Source organism: Ornithodoros turicata, chromosome 1 (genome assembly GCF_037126465.1).
Source record: "Ornithodoros turicata isolate Travis chromosome 1, ASM3712646v1, whole genome shotgun sequence".
Classification (NCBI taxonomy): domain Eukaryota; kingdom Metazoa; phylum Arthropoda; class Arachnida; order Ixodida; family Argasidae; genus Ornithodoros; species Ornithodoros turicata.
This window is the reverse complement of record NC_088201.1, coordinates 81,801,195-81,820,505: the sequence shown is the minus strand read 5'-3', so window position 1 is coordinate 81,820,505 and position 19,311 is coordinate 81,801,195. Positions and strand designations below refer to the sequence as shown.

General features: G+C 44.6%; 1 protein-coding gene across 3 annotated transcripts in view; it reads left to right on the top strand.

The window, feature by feature from the left end:
• Positions 1-19,311, top strand: part of LOC135378435 (uncharacterized) — a 662,816-nt gene that overhangs the window by 360,388 nt on the left and 283,117 nt on the right. The gene's annotated exons all lie outside the window — the stretch shown is intronic.

The window sequence follows — 19,311 nt, the reverse complement described above, 5'->3', positions numbered from 1 at the left end:
TGTTTTTTGTGTTTTGTTTTTAACTACCGGAGTAAATAAGTCGAAGTTGGTCAAATTTCTGCAGTCGGCCTTTATAAAGTCTGCACTTCAATAATATTTGCCTCATTACAGATGCATTGGAACGGAGTAGGGGAATATTATTACGCCCAAAACTATTAGAAAGAAGTTGCCACTTTGCATCATACTTACTCCGCTGGAGAATGTCGTCTCAGTATGCGAATACACGTTCCAACACCGAGGCTGTAAAAATAACTTACTTTATACGATACTCTCACCTGTAAAGTACTGCGCAGGGTGAAGTACCGAACGCAACTTTTCTTACATGCACCCATCCATTATCACCTCTAATACATAACACCGTATTTAGTTATCGAATCGACTTCAAGATGTTATGGTCGATAGCTGTCGTCCGCGTGTCGTCAAACTCGACGTTTGAAGCACCAGACTAGTTAGACACATCGTAGAAACACACACAAAACCAACATGGCAATTCGAATGCGAACACAAATATTGTCAGACTGTCAAATGCAAAACAAGAACAGAAACATTTATTTATTCTCATCTAAGTTTACCGGCCGTGGTGGATTAGTTTGTAGCGGGTTCGAACCCTGTCGAGGACGCCTGCGACCTCGTGGCAGGGTAGAAGTTGCAAAGACACGCCGTCTTTCACGTGGGACGTTAAATACGGTGTACCGTATGGTGAGATTTCGACGCACGCTAAAGATCCCCCAGGTGTGGAAAATTAGCCCACAGACAGACCAGTGTTGCGTCACTCATGATCATAGTTGTGTCGCGACGTAAAGCTATGAAACATGATTACTATGATGATGATTATAAGTTTCATCGTATTTTTTCCACATACATTTTCCACAGACATTGGCTCTCATCAAGCAAGGAACAGTTTTGTGCAGACAATAAGCAGAAGCTGTTCGTTCCATGGATTACCGGCTTTGTGTTCTCGAGTGATTTGTGTGATCCAGGCTCATTCCAGAAGCGCTCCAGACGCTTTGCAGGCAGTCTGATGGAGGCGCATCTGATCACCTTTCCGTCAGGTGTCTTCTGCCAGATCTATGCATCGTATACTCAAATAATTAAAAAATCCGCAGGAACGAACGTGCAGAATGCAAGCAAACCACGAACCATCCATCCTCCATCGCGCCGTGCTTGGGAGTTGTTCTGCATCCGGAGTTTTCTAACGTTTCCAATTATAGTTCCACTCGTGCACAGTCACAAACGCCCAAACACGCCATCTTGATTTTGATATCCTCCTAGATCGTATCTCTCTTGCCCACTTTATGCCGTAGTCACTTATACACCAAATGATCGCTGCCTTTTCTCGTGAGGGACATCGTCGATTAATCACTCGATTATACAATTGATAGCATGATGAATGAGCACGCCAAGCAGGGAGGAGGTTGTGTCCAATCTAAAGAAGGTATGAAGAGCTATGAACAAACAAGAAGAGCATTTGGATAGTCGAATTTAGCGAATGCTTGCGCAACATTTTAATTCGCAAGTTTCCTAAAGAGGTAGTAGCAACATACGAGATTACGTCGATTACGGGACATGGGATGAGTGAAGACGGCGGCTGAAGAAGTCGGTAATTGCGGATCTCTCATTGTGTCGTTGATCAAGTCCGGTTGCACAACGGTGCATTTTAGGAGCATGAGTTGCGGTCTGCAGAATATCGTGCTTTGCGTGATACGGGTGTTGAGCGATGAAAGTGCGCAGTTAAGCGGTGAAAGTTACGAAAGTTGTAACCACCACAGGGCCATAATTAAACAACATCACGTGCTTCTTTCACCGCAAAGAAGGACGGAATGTGTTTAGAGCGTTGCACGATGTTGTTACGTTCGTTGAACTGCTGTGGTAGCTGCGCTTTCCTTTTCGGTCTGAGGTTGTGTTGAAACTACTTTATTATCGAGGCAAGATAGCGGGGAGGCATCCCACGTGATATTTAAGAGGAGAGAGAAGCTTGAGGCAAATGACGTGTGAACCCTGGGGCGCGGGGATAGCCTCGTCAGTGCCACGTGACCTGAGAAAACCAATGGGAAGACAACCGAAGGACTCGATGATGCGATATGCGATGATTGAATTTTGTTTTCAGTTTTCCGTGTGATAGGTTGGGTCAGACCTTTTTGGGTTACATCTCTTTCGCAAAGCCGAAACGCAAAGAAAAAACTTACAGGACGGTTACGACTCGTGTAACGCGAAATTCAGCGTCAACTTTTCTTTCTTTTTTTTTTAATGTTAGCGCCGCGAAGCAACTGTGGCTATGAGCGGCGTACACACGTGGACAGATGGAGAGAGGACAGCAGGAAGGAGTGGGGGACAGAGGGGTTAGTATGCGTCCTGGGCCGACTTCAGGGGAACTGTGCCGACTATCGTCTGGAAAGTCTTCGGAAAACCCAGGGAAAACCGCAGTCCACTATCAATCACGTTCGTCCTTGCAATCGTTGTCGGTTACGTAGTTCTTCAGCTACGCTGGCACCCGCCTTTGCAGTGTTGCCAAATCTCCTTCACAGGAAGTCGCTAGTCGTGTCCCGAAAAGTCACTGAAAGTTGCTAAATTTCAAACTGAAAAGCGCTAAAAAAAGTCGCTGCCGCTACTGTGCCCTTTTTGTTCGTTGTACTTTATTGTGGTGATAGACCTACCGTGATGTTTCAGTATTTCAGCGAATGATCGTGTTAGACGGCCAAGAGAAGTCATGACAAAATTAGTCTGAGGTGGGCAAGAATGAGCGAAAGTAATGAAATAAATTCGTAGCCTTGAACATATTCTGCTGAACTTTTGCTCGTTTTGTCATCGGAGGCACCGAACGTGGTTTGTTTATTGCTTGCAAAAGGTTCCGATGCCTCCTCGTGTTTTTGCGGCCTATTATGCTACTTTATGTCTGAGTGACAACTTCGCATAAATCTCACACTTGCAATAGATGCACTGGGCCCTTGTGTCACAGTCTTTGACTGGACGCAGCTATCCCTTGAATACTGGTAGCATCCACCCAGGTCTTGCGGCACTTGTGGTCTTACTTAGGAAGCATTTTGGAAAGTGCTTGCGCCTTGTTCACGCGGCACGTCAAAAAAGGGGCAAACTGGAAGCAGCTCAAAGAAACTACTGCAGGAGCTCCCCGTGAGAGGTGATTGAGCAGTTACGGCCGGCGAAAGGTGGCGCGATTTCAAATTATTCTTCGGCAGAGCATGTCGTCTGCCGAAATGTGACAGGAAACTCATGATTCTTCCTGACTTCATGAAGGATTATTCGTGTCGCTAAAAATTCGTTCAACATATAAGAAAGTCACCAATAAATCCGCTATTCGCACATACAAAATTTTCTCTCTAGACAGACCCCGAAATTTGTTAAATTTGGCGACTTTTCCTCAAATTTGGCAACACTGCGCTTTTGTCGCCCTCTTGATCCAGATGGCATGTTGTCTTTGGTGTCCGGAATGTGGTTTGACGCTGTCAGATCGGCATTGTGTGTGTTGTGGTAGATTGGCAATTATTCTTGGCCGTTGTCAAATCACTTTTATCTCTAAAGACCATCAGCTGTGGATGTTGACGTGCGAGTTTCCTTTCGTCCTTTCCGAAGTTCTAATCGAGCACATGCTGTTCACGATGTCGGAAACACCGTACCTCGTTCAGCGGGGTGTAAAATTGTAGAGGAGCTCGAAAAATGTGTCTTCAGCGCTCATCTGGATAACGCGACCCTGTCGTTGTCTGTTATTAACACATGAGAGTTTCCAAAGGATTCTCATTAATGAGGCTTACCAATGCACAATTTCTTATTGGTTGAATTTTTCCAGGGGGTTTATAGGGTATAGGCATAGCTCAGCGTTTGGAGCCTTCGAAACACACGATCACAATCATCTGATATGACGTGAGTTCGGGCTCTGCTACGCACTCACGTGAAGGTCGACATGGCGTATCGGTGAGCACGATCATGCCGCATATTAGCGCACTGAGCAGATAACATCATACACGCTTTGTTTACAAGTGTGGTGTTATCTGGTGAGTGCACTAATATGCGGCATCACTACTTGCAATCACTACTATACATCATCACTACTATACAATCCAAGCCAGTACTTCGTATTTCAAGTACTTCCGATCACCGGTGGTGCGAGTGCAGGGTCGCCGTTGTCGGCCTCACAAAGGTGGGCAACGTCAGGACTAACGCCCTGGGGTGAATGCGCGTCCAGGGCCGACTTCTAAGGGAAGTGTGCCGACATATGTCTGACAGCGTCTGAGGAAAACCCAGGAAAAACTCCAGACAGCTCAGCCGGCACCGGGATTCGAACCCGAGTACCTCCTAGTCTCGACCTGACATGGCCAGCACGCTAACCACTATAGCAACGTGAGCTGGTGACATTACTCCGATGACTTGCCCTCTGCCCATCTGCTGTCGTCTGCTGGCAACAACATTAGGAGTGTTGCGTGCTGCTGATAATCTCTAGGGAGGATCGAGGCTCGTGGTCCTCTGGCATTTTGGCAGATATACCCAAAATCGATTATCTCGCGGGCTAAGTCATGTGAATTAATAGGGCTACGCTACTCTAGCGTGCGTTACGTCGTTTGCATCACGCAATTATATCGAACATATCCGCGACAACATAACGCGTTCGCTCAAACTGGCGAGATGACACATGGTTACGAGAGCTGCATTAGAACGGCGCGACAGGCAGCAACATCCATATATTTGAACTAACCCAAAACTGAAGGCTCACACTGATCAACAGCGATCGGGAACGGGCATCCCACCGAGCCGAGCATATAATTCGCGTGCGTTCCCCAGACGACCTTGACGTAACTCTCCAATATGCTTGTACAAACACCACAGGAGTAACCTCATCGCCTCCTACGCAACTTCTCGCGACAAGTGCGTGACACTTGATTTTCCTGGAACACGTGTCCGCCGTGCACGACACTGATTGAAACCCAGCACGCCGCTGCCGCCAACAGGTTCTCGGTAGGTTACCTCGTGCAGCTTTCGTTAACATTAGTTATATCACACGTTTAGTGATCACTCGTAGCAGTAAAACGAGTGGGACAGTGTGAATACTAATACCTGTAAAAACAAATGCTAGATATCCTGGTCAAAAGGAGTTTATTTTATTCTGCGTTAGCGTCGCGAAGCAACTGCGGCTATGGGCGGCGTATAGACGTGGATAGATGGAGAGAGGACAGCAGGAAGGCAGGGGGGACAGAGGGGTTAGTATGCGTCCTATAGGCCGACTCAAACTTGTAGACAACTCAAAAAAAAAAAAAGGGAGCTACTCAACTTGTAGACAACGTATCCCTTGAGCATGAGGAGCAACTAAAAAGTCACGTACACAACTTTATTCAGTACGTAGACACTGAGCGGAGCGCATAAAAAATAGTCGAATACGACACGTTCGAATATTCATGAAAATCGTTGCGTTACCTGCGGAAGGCTACGATATCGTTTGTCAATAATAATTCGGTGATAATGGTAGAAAAAAAAATGAAGATGTAGGTAAAACGTGCGACCAGCTGCCCCAGGGTGATTAACATCACATGCGAACTAATATTAAACTGATGTTTGCGTCTCTACGCTCCTAAGAAATATTAGTTGACGTTCCACGGTTTGTCGATAGACGGCAGGCCACTCTCTCAACACCTTCAGCCCGTCAAACAGTCTGTCGCTTATTATCCCAGGAACTTCGCAGTGCCTGCGAGCACAGTGAAAACGACCACACTTCTTCAGAGTGTGATGTGGACAATCTGCCACTTCACACGTTGACTACGTCGATGAGGTAGCTACACCAACCTTCAAATAAAACGCGTTCCGAATGCCGCTGAATTTATGCTTGCAGTGGGCGAGACGAATGGGGTGGCGCCGCTTCGCTTATCCATGTCATTATAGTTAGGCGGCACCGCAGGACGCAAAGCATACGTTTTGCATACTCGCACGTATATTTTGTGCTTGGATGTGCGCTGGTGACCATTGCGTCCTTCCTCATTTGCATGTCATGACGAGAGATGCATTGTATCCATTGAGGGATACATTGGACTCTTTTGTATGCCTTAATAATCCCTAACCACATCTTATCTGAAAATTGCAAACTATGCCCGAAATCTTCCCGCACTTCGATTTGCGTTCCAGACACTCTTCCATCCACCATGAAGTGTACATTACATATCTTTTTCTGGTTATTTCTTTTTTCTTCTTTTTTTGCGGTTGCATGTATGTGCGTTTTCTCTTAGTGATATGTAAGGATCAGTTTTCGACAAATTGTTTTGCGTGAAATGTGTCTGCAAACGTTTGCCCGCACTTCCTGAACGCACTGGTATGAGGGACCACGCAAACCACGCGCTCTCCAAAGTGACTTCTACGGTTAGAATGCATTCTACTGCCAGGGTGGTGTGATTTCAATCACTGATTTTAATCCTGATTGAAATCACTGATATTTGACATGATTTAAATCCGATTTAAATAATCTCTCCTGAAAAAGAAACTGATTCAACATTCAGAACGGAGCTCCAAAACGTGGCAAAAGAGCACAAATAGTTGGTTAGTAATAATTCCAGCAACGCCTCAGACTAATAATTCGTTGTTACAATGGTACCACCTACACATACCCAGTATACTCACACTGCATGCTTTTCGACCAGACATCGCAACGCAAACGATTAGGGGCACATCTGCATTTCACACCCGACCTCCACACAGCTCCACTAAAGTTCCTCTATCTAGAATACTTTTGGAAATAACTGGGTATCTTACAACCATTATTTTGAAATATTTTTTAGATGTCAGCATTTAGTATATAACTTAAATACCTTTTAGATATCCCGGGGCACTTTGGTGATTTTTGGAGATGCCTAGCTTGGAGAAAAACGCCAGGTTTAGTGGATGGGAGGCGTATGGTGAGTTGGGCTGAAAAACGTGAGTATTAACGCTGGGGGTATGTACAAGTTGTGGTCTGTCAAGGTCTGTTAAGAGTTGAGTATTTAGGACTCTATTCAGTTACTGTTCTGCTTAGGGCTCCTGTGACTGACATAAATACCCTTTGAGTGCCGTGTAGGAGCTTGCTGTAGATGAACAACAGTAAAACAAAAAATTCACTGTACTACTTGACGCACTGCGAAACGCGTACGAAATGCGATAGCAGTAGGCAAAGGGCTGTCCCTACACTCTTAAAAATGACCTTCACCGCTTAACAAGCTTCTAGCCAACCGTAATCCGAATGATATCGTTGTCTGCCCTGATTTGTTGAAAATGGGAGGCGTACGCCTTTTCTGTGACAGTTATGAACAGCATAAGTGTCACAAAAAAGGCGTACCCTCCCGTTTTCAACAAATCAGGGCAGATAACGATATCATTCGGGATGATGGTTGGCTAGGAGCGTGCTATGCGGTGAAATTCATTTTTAAGAGTCTACACTGTGACCGCACATGATTTGCATGAGGCCCAACGGCAAACCCGACCATAGGTTGCCATATGCCTCGCGCAGAAACATGTGTTTCACCTCCAAACGCGTTCACTTCTTGTTAAAGTCAATTCACTCTTCGGTGCGCATTTCTGAACATCTGCATGGCCGAGAGCGAGTGTAATGGCGGTACGCTTTGTCGCACGCCGCTTCCTGGCATTATTTATTTATTTATTTATTTTCAGTACCTCAAATGCCCTCCTGGGGCGATACATGAGGGGGGGAAGAAACATCCAACACTTAATACAAATTGACCATAGTGCACTTATTAACAATAAGCGTAAGTAGCTAATGTGGCTCGAAATGATGCATGATCGGAGATGGATACGAATGACTGAGGCAAGTCGTTCCAGTCGGAGATTGTTTGGGGGAAAAATAAATACATGAAGTAGGAGTTGTTACAGGTAATAGGCTGTATTTCACAGGAATGGTTTCATCTAGATGAGATGTAACTGGCTGGACGTATGAACGAAGGACGAACCGATGATCCGTAAAATAGTTTATGGAAGAGACCCAGGCGAGAAAGTTTCTACCTTGCTGGAGTGCAGGCAGACCAAGAGTTGATTTAAGTAAGGTGATACTTGATCGATAAGAGTAATTAGAAAGAATAAATCTGGTAGGACGATTCTGAGCAGATTCAAGGAGATCGACATGATTAGCGTGGTGTGGGTCCCAGATGCTGGAAGCATACTCAAGTTATCGGCCACACTCCGCTTTCGTTGCTCATTTTTGGCCACCGCGTCAGTATCTCCCGCAGCAATGGTGGCACATCTGCGAACTCTATACTTGCGCGAATGCTCCGCAGTACACCGCCTACACTGTGATTCCGCGGCGTGCGTGATGCCAGATGACGTGGACGACATCACGTGAGACGCGCCGTGCAGACGCTGAGCGACAAGCAGCAGCTTGGCTGAGCGGGTGAATGGCGTCCGCTCATTGGTGGTAGCCAAGGTCGTGTGGAAGTGTGGTGGGTTCTAATCCTACCACCGGCTGTGCTGTCTAAGGTCTTGCCTGGGTTTTCCGACAGACTTTCCAGACTTGTCGTCCCTCCTCTGTCCCTTTCTCGGGTTCCAAATTTTTTCACCATGTACCAGCTGGCCTGCACCCTTGCCCTTTTGCCATTTCCAGACGAATGTTGGCACAGTTCCGTCTGAAGTCGATCTAGGACGCACACCGAGCCCTTTTCTCCTACTCGTTCCTGCTCTCCTCTCACAGCCTTCTCATAGCCACAGTTGCTTTGTGGCGCTAACACGGAGCCAAAAAAAAAGCACGCTTTAGGGAGTTTTAGCACATTGGAAGCGCTCTACACTCTTAAAAATGAACTTCACCACATAGAACGCTCCTAGCCAACCATCATCCCGAATGACAACGTTCTCGCCCCCGATTTGTTGAAAACGAGAGGCGGAGCCTATTTTGTGCCGTACGTAATGGGCACAAAATAGGCTCCCCCTCTAGTTTTCAACAAATCGGGAGCGAGAACATTGTCATTCGCGATGATGGTTGGCTAGGAGCGTTCTATGTGGTGAAGTTCATTTTTAAGAGTGTACGATAACTATACGATAAGGGAAGCTGCAAGTCCAAGATCAGCATCGTGATGTCAGCCACTTGAAATGAATCACGTGCGTGGCGGTAAAGACCTTCCAATCTGATAAATCTCTTCTAATCCTTCCAGTGCTTGTAAATCTCCCTACTGAACCTGCGCCGCGATAAAGAAACGTTTCGAAGCAGCGTGACGCGACGGCGTCCTGGCACCGAAAGTGTGTTAAAGAAATCGCATTCAAAATTCAATGGATTGGACTGGGTCGAGGTAGATCCTGTACCTGGTGCTAGCACAGTCGTGCTGCCACTAAGTGTCGCATATGGGTAAAACGAAACCAAAGCTGTTAGGCCCATACTGAAATATGACATTCTGTATGTTCATTTGCCATCGTACTTCATAGCTGTGGAGCAAAATATGGCCAGTTACCAGAGCTGTTAAAAGTCTGATCAAAACCAAATAAATCACATTTAAATCAAATTGATCATATCTATTTTAAATTTGATAATGAATTTTTGTTGCAACCCTGAGCATTTAAGAGACCAAACCGCACCTGTAAGACAACGGCGCCGCGCCATCCTCCGCTACGTTCCCCCTTTTTCAAGCGTCAACCGCTGGTGTGAACGCATCATTATTCTGGACATCTTTTGTCCTCTTCCCTCTCTCTTTTTACGTCGCCTTCAATCAACACACGCGTGCATTACAATGGCCTCCTCGTGGTACAGGAATACTCAAAGCCACCTGCATGCAAGGACGAGGTTCATGCATCACAAGACACCTGCTGTCCCTCTTAATGTGCTCTATGGAAGATTAACTTTCGTAATACATGGCGAAAGCCTGTTTGTTTGCCTGCAAAGAAGTCAGAATGCCGTCACGGTCATTAGCAGCGACGGTTTCAAGCGTTATACACATATAGTGAATGAGACAAGATTATCTGTCATATCTAAACAAAAACTTGATTAGAACACGCGGTAATGATAACGTGTAGGGTAAGGTGGGGCAAGATGAGACATGGGGCAAGAAGCGACATTTTTTGCTCGACGCCGCGTGTCTGAGAGATGCTTTGCTCCATGCGCTTGAAACTTTACTCTTAGATGGCTCTGCATGTCCACTTTATTGCATGTGAGAATTGTCCGGATTGGTGTTTGCGTTGAAGAAGGAAAAAAATCGGTTACTTCTGCCTGGAATGTAAAGACCCGCAAAAAGGGGGCAATTTTCTGCAGTCCTTTTTGTTGTCATCTGTGCAGCAGCGTGTCGCAGGCTTATTTTGTCAATGTAAGTCCACATCCTATTTCTTTATTCATTCATCTAGATATATGCAAAATATGGGCAGTCTGGGTTATTCTTTGCTTAACTGAAAAATTAATGCATCCGATGATATTCACGGTGCAAGACGTGACAATTTAATGTAATGTAAATTTAAGTCCACTATTAGGTGGCTTTAGCTTGTTCCTCAGATATTTCTTTTTGTATACTGCCTGAGGTTTTCCATCAAATTTTCCTGTTTCCTATGATATTTCCAGCGAAGCAGAAGCGCACGCGAAAGCGAGCGACCAGCAACACATTAGACCGGCGGTGCCGTGTTTCCAAAGAACGGCGGAGCAAAATAGTACCGGGTTCTGTGTGGTTTTATTGCACATCATGTGGGCGGGTGGGCTCAAGGGGGTTGCGTAGGGGCCTACGGGCTTTACTTTCTCTGCTTGGATTGCAAAAACTAATTTGTTAGTTCATTACCACGGCGTGTCTCATCTTTCCCCACGCGATGTCTCGTCATGCCCCAAGAATTGGGGCAAGATGAGACAATCTCCATTTTTGAATTTCTTGTTATGCGCTTATTGTAGACCGGTTAAATCCGTGCTGCATTTACAGGTCAGAAGCTCTAGACCCCTGAGAATGTGCCTTTGGCTTTTTTTTTTACACGAAAGATAAAAATTTCATATTCAATTGCAAATTTCGGTCTCATGTTGCTCCAGCTTACCCTATAGCAGCTTGAATGTGGCACCTTTTGAATTCCGAACCAAGGTAAAGACGCAAGCTAAAGTCAGAACTAAACTCATTAAAGAAATTGGGGGCGAGCTCCTGTTTACCTTGAACATACAACAGAGCGAATGAAGTGTATGGTTTTTCCTGTACGGAGAGACTTCCATATTTCTTGAAACGAATATTGTAGTACCTCACAGAAAGATAGTACAGACGAAAAGCATAGTTCGAAAGGTGACCCACGTAATGTCACCTTACTGCGCAATGTTAACTTTGACAAAACCCTGTAAATCAGAACCCTATGTGTCCTATGTGTAATTGCCTCATCCACTATAGCGTTACAAGTTAAAAGCAGTTTATTTGCTCAATTGATTCTTTTTTTTAAGTATACTTTGTGAAGCAACATCTGTGATGCTAATTATGTGACAGATCAAAGATATCACGCGTGCCGTTTTACAGTCATTGCCAGCAAGGGCAATTAAAAATGCGCCAAATAATCGCAGTAAATATTTTAGCATATGCAATGGATATAACGTTATGTGAGCACGTTAGGCTCTGTTTACAGAACACTTTAATGTAGTCCAGGTGAGTGCCACTTCTGCACGGAGCCTCACCTTCAAGTGTTAACATATGGCATATCCAGCCTCATCGTCTTTTTTCTGTTTTTGTCTTTTCATTGTGTTATTACAGCTACACTGGCTGCATGATCGCGGTATCTGTTTTCTACACGACGGCTCTGAAACATCCAGTCACGCATTACATTCCTTATCCCTTATCTGTGCACAGAGATGAACCACGTATATTATTTTACACTTTTATCATTATTTAAATATAATATTTAACATATATCAGTTTATATTGTATTTTATGTGTCTTATAATATATATTATACAAAATTGAAGGAGACGCGTACAACAGAAGTAGAGGTATTAGTTAAAAGGGGTCGTTGCGTAAAAGTACTTACTTAAACATCCTTAAGGGGGCAGCGTAGGGTAGACGAGTGATCTGCCTACCTGGACAGGCGGCATGTTGCTTGGGGGAGAGGGAAGTGGGAGGTTTCGTGCTTTCGTTACATACTTCACTGACTTTGCACTGGGCTTTCAGTTGCTGAGGCTCGCACCCTGACGTGAGGATATCACGTTCTACGTTCCCTACGTCCAAGTCAAACGTTTCCCTACCTGCGCACTGCTGACGATGGTCTAAATGAGGTCGAAATAGCTGTCCAGTGCTGGTATGGCGACGTTTGAGTTAGAAACGGATACTATAAAATTATATCTTTTGTATTAGGGTTTATAACCCAAACACGCCATACCAGCACTAGACAGCTGTTTCAGCCTTTATTGAGCCATGGTCAGCAGTCCGCAGGTAGGCAACGTTGCACTTATTCATAATGTCACATTGGAGTTTGAGTTATTTACATTACATATATACTCGTATAATTTAAAGCCTCTTATTCACACCAGAACTACTATTGGGAAAGTAGAAGAACTCAAAATTCTCGATAGACTGAACTGTAAGGTTTGCTTCCCCGTTTTTTCCGCGAGCAAAGCGGATCCGCCTGCGCAACTGCCACAGTACAAGATTATAATTCAGAACGGTTTGTAATTAAAACCCGGGAGGCAACGCAAGATTAATCGTGACACACTTTTTTGCACCTCTGCTGTCGGGAAATTCCAAGGGCTGTTAGTGCGTCTGCGCTTTCTTTTGCACAAGGCGGTGAGCTACAACAAACCCCAGTAGGTAGTGACACAAGCTCCCAACAAAACATGTGCCACTACCATTTGCGTCCACGTTATGTCCAGAGATTTAGTACTTTCGTTGTTGTTTATATTGAACGTTTTTTTAACCTTCTAGAAATACTTAGACCTCGCTCAAGTGTGTCATACATGTCTTCTCTTTTTACTTGCATGCTAGACTGCGAAGTAGAGACTGACGAAAGAAAAGCAGAGACATTTGTTGTTTGTTGTTGTTTTATCGTTTATATGTTGTTGTTTGTTTTATGTTGACTTACGTTTTTGCCATGTTCATTGGACGCGTGACTAAGTTTATCTTTTTAATGTTAACGCTTCGTTGTTCTCCAAAGTTTGTGACCCTTAGGCGCGTACAACACACTGTCTGGCCGACGTTGGAAATGTTGACATAGGTGTTCCGAACTTAGTTGAGACAATCACCTCCTTCACCTGACAACTACCATCCCTGCACACAGTTCCTGCACTCTTAAAACAAGGGTGTACTTTAACTCCTTTTTTTGCCACATATATAACACCCTTTTGGAGAGTACAATTACGCTCAAAGGGGTGTCTCCTCACTCCATCAAGGGAGTAGTATAACACCTTTCTCCCTACAGGAGAGTAATATTACTCCCCGGCAGGGAGAAGGTGTTATGCTACTCCCTTGAGGGAGTGAGGAGACACCTTTTTGAGCATAATTGTGCTCTCCAAAAGGGTGTTATATATGTGGCAAGGAAAGGAGTTAAAGTACACCCTTTTTTTAAAGAGTGTGGTGAAGCAAACATTTGGAGCTGCATACAGTGCTGTAAAAATATGGGGCCACCCTTTACCTGTGATTGCCATTGAGTAACTTCTTCACCTTTACAGAGTGACCTACGGCTAGCGTAAGGAGAAGAAAAAAACCAGAAGAAAAGATTTATTCACTCATAAATTTTCAAAATAACTGCACCACATGTTGTTGACAACCGCTTCGGAATTTGTCGTATATTTTTGGGGTTCTTTTCTTCTTGTTTCCGTTCGCTTAGTCTTGTTCGAGCACTTCGTAAGCAACTGCACTGTAGCCTTCCGCTTCGGCGTAGCAAAACCCCACACCGGGGGTGAAATGCGTGAGGTCACTCGCATGCTCGGCTGCGGTGCGAGAGAGCTTTTTTCTTCTTTCCAGCGGACAGAATGGATGAGTCGCTTCGCAGTATGAGACTGCGGACAAAGTTGGGCCAAGGCCTTCGTGATTTCACTGCTCGGGAATAGATTCTCTACGCGCGCTCCACCCTTCATTCGAGTGTTTACTTTCGCCTCTGCTGTCACTCCAACGCGTCTCTTTAGTGGACGAAGGAAGACCTTAGCCGAATAGTGTTCGACACTTCCGCGCTGCAAGTGAGATCTTCAACGGACGTTCCCCTCCATCCCTATTGGCTAGTGGTGGCCAAGTGTCAAAATGCACCAATTACGTGTCGCAACGTGCCAGTAGTTGCACGACGACAGCATGCGTGCATTCTACGGCATTCACAATTACTTTATCTACTGGGTCGCAACCTATCAAAGTCTGTCCGTACTATAGGTAGACTATTGAAGACTATTGAGATATATGGGATACTATAGAAGATGATAGAGACTATATGATAGACTATAAAAGACTATCCCTACCGGCATGCCGTTCTCAACATTTATTTAGTGCAAGCGGAGAATTGCGTCGCCTACGTATAAATCACACACACACACACATAAATGGGAGGATGATGTGGTGGGTCATTCTCCGCCGTTATAGCGGTACACTGCCCCATTGCGCTCGTGGAAGGGATGAGAAAGTGATGATGATGTAAAGGTGTCCTATTAGAGTTCGTCCATTAGTCCAGTGCTGGAGAGGAACTCAGCAACAGCTCGTATAGGCCTTGCATCAGATGTGAGGGGTCCGACCATGACCTGAGAATTTTGGCTAAGTCGAACTGGCGTTGATCGACACGTTGGAGATCAGTTTCCATAAATCACAGAAGATACTTCAATCCTGGTTTCTTTGAAAGTGACTGAGCCCCATCGTGGGATGAAGTTTTCTTTCTTTCTTTTTCTTTTTTGCATGTAACGTGCATATTTCAGTGAGACATTTTCAACGGCGATAACAAGCTAGAGAGACGTACTTCATATAGAACTGTAAAAGAACACATCATTTCTGTGTGGAGAAAAAAAATTGAAAAGTACTTTTTGTTAAACTGAAGAAATTTATTTTTTTCGGCGGCATACTTGCGACGTTGGCTTCGCAGCGCGGTCGCCGAGTATGAGTGCATCTTTCTCCTGCTCACCTCGTAAAACGTAGTATAAAACTCAGATTATTGGAAACGAAATGGTGGAGACTGTTCTCTAAGCGAATTAAGTCAACATTAAAAAGGTGATATGCCTGTTGACCTTTTTCGACCGCCTCAATGTCAGGGGCTGCAAGTGGTCCCAAGTTCGCATGACGGTTGTTTTCTTTTTTCCCCTTTTGGCCCTTACCGCAATACGACTATAAAGTTTTATTGTCTATAGGTCTCGACCTTGCACACCTTACATTCCATCGTGGTTTCTGCTTCCTTCAGCTCTCAGATTTTTTTCGCCTTCGTTGACAATAATGGCGCTTGACCAATGGAAACGAGCGAATTGTTCTGCAGGAAAATCCTGTATTTACGGCAGTTTTTAGAGACCATGCTTTGACCTCCACTGAATTGGGCATGTGTAATCCTCTCAACTTTGTTTGTTAAACCGTTCCTTTTTTATTGTGGTTGTCATTGAGCTCTCCGCTAGTTTCTGCTATATATGCGCGAAATAAATATGCGCTATATATGTGTTACACTCTGCGCGAGAGAAAATCTCACTGAAACAAGGCTCAACATTTTTAATGCGTTATGTCAATAACACCAAGAAGGAATTATGTACATTTATGCTACATTCGCTACAGCAAGCACAGTCCCTCTTCGTCAGGGAATGTTGTTGTTTTTAGTGAGAATGACGTCAGCTTTGCAGCAACCTGACAGCAGGAGGCCGCAGCAAAAGCTTGTTCGGTTCTTGTGCCAGGTACCCTGAGGGCATTCCTGTATCTCGAAGCAGGATCGTAGCCTCCCTTGCATTTGACCACTCATACTGCCGTTATGTCTCTCAAATATTCATTTGCACACGTGTACAAATCATGAGGAGTCAAGGTTTGGTTGCTAAATGGCAGCTATAGGCTAGCTTTTGCTGCGACCTCCTACGTTCCCCCATCAGTGCCGTCACAGGAATCAATCGCATGGGATGTTGCAAAAAAATGCAAAGAAACGGATATTCCGAAGTCATATACGTGGTGACAGAGATTGACGGTGTTTCTTTTCTTTTTCTTAAAGTATTGGGACGCAGCACCATCTGTGGAATAAGAATTTTACTAAGAAATAGATCACTAACTCTAACCTTAAAGTGCAACTTTCACATGAGTGTCAATCGTGAACAATTGGAACAATCGAAAACGAACCCCGATAATCGAATGTAACTCTAATTCGTTGTTTCCTGGGTAAAGGTTATAGTAAAACAAGCTACGCCAAATGAAGCAAGTGACTCAACACCTACCCTTGTGGATATTATTCGCTGCAGTAGCATACCCTAAGTTTCATCGACGCGTTCCCATAGGTTCAAAATAGTGGGCAGCTGAATGACGACCACAATAACAAAAGAAGCGACACATGTCCAAATCAGTCGAGTTTAAACTATCGTGTTTTAAAACTGCCGCAAATATAGAATTTTCCCGTGTAGAAGAATTCGCTCGTTTTAATTAGACAAGTGTCATTAGTGTCAACTAAGGTAAAAAAAAGACAATATTCTGACACCTGAAGGAAGCACAAACCCAAGACCGAGTGCAGGTTGTACAAGGTCGACCTATATAGACAGCAGTAAAACATTACCCATGAGGCAATTAAACGTACACTCTTAAAAATGAACTTCACCGCATAGCACGCTCCTAGCCGACCGTCATCTCGAATGATATCGTTATCTGACATGATTTGTTGAAAACGGAGGGCGTACGCCTTTTCTGTGACAATTATGACCGGCATAAGTGTCACAGAAAAGGCGTACGCCTCCCGTTTTCAACAAATTAGGGTAGATAACAATATCATTCGAAACTATGGCTGGCTAGGAGAGTGCTATGCGGTGAAGTTCATTTTTAAGAGTGTAGAAGGACAAACACAACACAAGCTTCATAACGCCCACTTGCATACTTCAATTGAATACAGTGGGTTCGAATCCCAATTCTGGTGCCTTTTCTTTAACTGCCATCATTCAACTTTATAGTCGCATGGCGGCAAGGGCCGAACGAGGAAATTTGAGAAAAAAGGTCACGCGAACTTGAAGCGAGCTTGGGACCTCTGCGGCCCTGACATTGAGACGGTCGAAAAAGATGAATAGGCAGATCATGTTTCTAATATTGTCTTAATTAGCTTTTGGAACAGTCTGCAGCATTTCTGTTGCAATAACTTTAGTTTTATACTACGTTTTTCGAGGTGAGCAGGAGCAGTGAGCGCTCATACTCAGTGACCGCGCGGCGAAGCCTACGCCGCAAGCATGCCGCCGAAAAAAAAAAAATTTCTTCAATTTAACAAAAAATACTTTGTTTTTTTTTCTCCACGCATAAATGAGGTATTGTTTTACAGTTCTATGTGAAGCACGTCTTTCTGGCTTCTTATCGCAGTTGAAAGTTTTCCCACGGAAATATGCACTTTTCAATGATTTGATTTTACGATTTTTTACTACATCTAAATCGCTGAGAAAAGTGTTCAGAAATTTTATTAGAAAGTAGCCCTGATGGACTTTACACCTGCAAAATATGGTTTTGTTAGAGGCTGTACTTATGTTTATACAAAATATCAAAGTTGAGTAAGTTTTGAAGTGTTTCCCAGAATTCCCCAAATCCTAAATTTTGTGGCAGTCTCCTGAGACTCGATCATTGTGTGGCAGGGTCCTTCTACAAAACGCGTTTAAACTTTGAGCTTCTTCGGTGCAGTAGAACGCTCACAACACGCTTCCATAGGCGGCATGGTTTTTGCGCGTAGCGCAAACTTCAGAGCCCTCTAGCGTCGGAAAGCGGCGGTGTTTGAAGCTAGTATTGAGGGCGTGTTTGAGGGTATGTTTGGGATTTGGTATATATGGTCTACCACCACTAGATATGGTCTGGTAGATATGGTCTACCACTGCTGTGGTTGGGAGGTATGGTCTACCACCACTGTGATTTTTTTTGTGACAATCGGCGATGGTCGAGCAGTATCGCTGGATCACGCTGGATGCACCAGTCCAGTTCATATATCAGAATTATGTTGAACGCGTGCGTGCAGTTTTATTTCTGTGTGTTCGGAGGTTTACTCTGATATTACAAGATGAGTCACGGTCTGCAGGACGCAGGACGAGTACGCAGGAACATCACGCGTGGCAAAGGTGACTACGTACGTGTCTGTTGTTTAAGAGGCAAAGAATACTGTACCCAGAATACCATTAATCCGACCTGTACAACAATAGAGGAAATCAAATGAATCTGCGGCACAGCGCCAGCTCGCAAACGAACGATTCAATATGACTGAAACTCGCACAGGGGACCGAAACATCCGATCGAGTACTTCCGAATGAAATGTATTCCCGTGACAGAGCTCGTTCCGTCGAACCAGAGCCGTAGCCGGGACAGGAATGCGTTACCATAACGTCGTTTCTACGATGGTGGTCACATTTTAACCATAAATGACTTTGGAAACGCAAAAAAGCACGGAGAACAGCGCGAGAAACAAAGCATCGCATAACCGAAACTTTACAGAGGGTCACGTGGTGGACAGGACGTAATGGCGGTTTTGACTTGGGCGACCGCCAGAGCGTGGCTACACTATGTCTGGCGGGAAGCGCCGCTCCTTGTGTTTCCTTCCTCCATGGCTGATATAATGGTCACATTTACCGGCAAAGATAAGCTAAAGGTCATGTCATTTGTTGTGTGATCGAGAAATGCGTAGTTCTGGCTTTGGCTTATTCGCATTCGTCAAGTTCTTGAGTATTTCAAGATTTTTCTCCGGGACACTGGTCTCCTCTTTACCCTATAATCTGCCTGCGTACCTGTGTGCTGTGTGTGTATTTTTGTGTGCTGTGGTTTTGCCTACCGTTCTGATGTCATACTGACTCCACTGACTATCCCTATTTAGCATCGTTCATCACCTCATCATCAGGACACATCACATCCTGCCCCATTGTGCCTTGGGGTAGTGGGCCGCACCTTAAGTGACGAATTTCCCCATTCATTATCATTAACTTATTTGTTGTTGTTATTCGCATATCTCATCCTGTCCCTTGTGCCTTGGGGTAGTGGGCCGCACGTCATGTGGCGAGTTTCCCCATTCATCATCATTAAGTTATCGGTTGTTGTTATTCGCGCACCAAAATTTGGCAATTAATATCTCAAAGTACGTGCTCATTTGGGGATTTTTAGAAAAGAGGGTGGATTCAAAGAATGATCGCCTCCATGATCCTGTTTTCTCGCATTTTCCCGGAATCATCTACCTAAAGAATCATTTGGTAATTAGTGTTCCTGTATTCGCATGCGCTCTCCCACGGTATGTCGACCTGGTCGCGTAACCCGCCTGCAAAAA